The sequence below is a fragment of the Palaemon carinicauda genome, chromosome 39, assembly GCF_036898095.1.
Source record: "Palaemon carinicauda isolate YSFRI2023 chromosome 39, ASM3689809v2, whole genome shotgun sequence".
In the NCBI taxonomy this organism is placed as follows: Eukaryota; Metazoa; Arthropoda; class Malacostraca; order Decapoda; family Palaemonidae; genus Palaemon; species Palaemon carinicauda.
The window spans coordinates 48,519,604-48,521,841 of NC_090763.1; positions in this window are offsets into that span (position 1 = coordinate 48,519,604).

The following is a 2,238-nucleotide window of genomic DNA, read 5'->3' on the forward strand; positions in this document are numbered from 1 at the left end:
GCTCTCCTCGTGAGGTGAACCTACTTCGTGCCCTTTGGATACGCCGCTTACCCGGACCTATACGCGCTGCCATACCCGATGTCGATAGTTTACCCATAAAGGACTTGATGACCAAAGCCGACGCCTTTATGGACAGCCACTTCAAGACCTCCATCAACGCCTCCACCCCTGACGAAGAGGACGCCTATTCAACGTCACCCGAAGCTGACGTGAATGGCGCAGGACATACACGCCTACCCCATGACGTGCCGAAGCAGCGACAAAGCCACCCACCACCCGCCACTCGCTCGCTTTCCAACCAACGACTTCTACAGCCACTTACTATCTCCCATTCGCCGCAGTTTTGCTACTATCACTTCAGATTTGGGGCAACTGTGAAGAAATGTGCCAAGGATTGTCAGTGGCCAAAAAACGTGTAAGTAGGCCATCGCTCGTGGCGGTGGCCTCCCGTGTTTCTAATCTTTTCTTTTTACATGATGCAGGAACGGGCGTGTGATTTTTGGTAGACACGGGTGCTTGTCGTTCTCTTTTGCCAAGGGAACTCTTCAGGACACGACGTAGTCTGTCTACGTCTGCCGACGTCCGCTTGGTAGCTGCCAACGGATCTGCGATACCCACCTACGGTTACAAGAACCTCACATTATCGTTCGGACAAGGTAAATTTAATTGGAAGTTTCTCGTTGCTGACGTCACATTGCCAATCCTCGGTGCGGATTTCCTCTCTCATTTCCACCTTCTGGTCGATGTCGCCCACCGACGATTGGTCAACGCAGACTCGTACTTGTCGACACCTCTTCAACCCGCCCCCTCTAACCTCGCTCTCCACATCAGCGCACCCACGGATGCCTACGCCCACCTCCTCATGTCGTACCCGGAAGTTTTCCGTCCAGAACTTCGCCAAACGCCCACGGTTCCTGCCAAGCATGGTATTCATCACCATATCAAGACGACGGGACCCCCAGTCTTCGCAAAATTCAGACGTCTGGCACCGGAACGATTGGCAGCCGCCAAACAGACGTTCACCGAAATGGAGGAAATGGACCTTTGCCAAAAGGCCTCCAGCCCATGGTTGTCACCCTTACACATCGTTCTCAAGAAAGACGGCTCCCTCCGTCCGTGCGGGGATTACAGGCGCCTGAACATGCAAACAGAACCGGATCACTACCCCCTCCCAAACATTGCTGACGTGACCTCCTACCTGCATAAAGCGAAGGTTTTCTCTACGCTCGACCTCCTGAAGGGGTATTATCAGGTGCCTATGAACCCAGAAGACATCCCCAAGACCGCCATCACCACTCCGTTTGGTACATACACCTTCAATTACTCCTGTTTTGGCCTTCGTAATGCTGGGGCCACATTTCAACGTCTCATGGATGGCATCTTAGGGGACCTCCCTTTCTGTGTATGTTATGTGGACGACATACTTGTGTTCTCCTCCTCAAAAGAGGAACACCTCCGTCACCTGCGCATCGTGGAGGATTAATCTTTATTTATTTTTTTCTTTTTTTGCCAAATCCCGAGAGAGAGAGAGAGAGAGGTAGTTAGTGTATTGATTGTTTGTTGTGAGAAAGACTGTTAGTATAAATGAGATTGTTTATTTATGTTTTTAGCTATGTTACGACAGTGGTGAACGTCTTGGGTGAATGGCTTTTTTATTTGACTGCAGTAAGCGTCAGTTATGTGTGATTTGTACGCTGGATTATCATATATTTTTACCAGTGTGGAAGTGATTGTTTATCTTTTGAGTAAGTACAGTTTTATTTATCTTTGCTAGGAGTGATTCTGAATGATAGAAACAGTTTATTATTTATCTTTGATTATACTGCGATAGTTTAATTAGCTCGGAGTGTTCGTAAGTTTTTTTTTTTTTTTTTTTTTTTTTTCTTTCAGGCCGTAATTCCTCCTTTGGAGAATTATTTCTTGAAAGCTGATCTTTAGTTGATGACCTGGCCTGTAATCGATTGTGATCAAACTGCTGTACTGGATTGTTCAACCGTTGATGACCTGGCCTGTGTACTTCGATTGATTATGATGATGATGAGGATGATGATGATAATAACCACGACCCCAATCAGGGAAGTAGTTGTGGTAAATTGCCATCCAGTGGACTGTTGACCACAAAGCTGTGATAGTGGTAGTTTTCCGTAAAAGACAAGTTCGGCTTTGTGTTGAGGACAATATTGGTGTCCCATAGAATATGTTATATAAACATACAAATTTTGGTGGTGATGTGCGGTG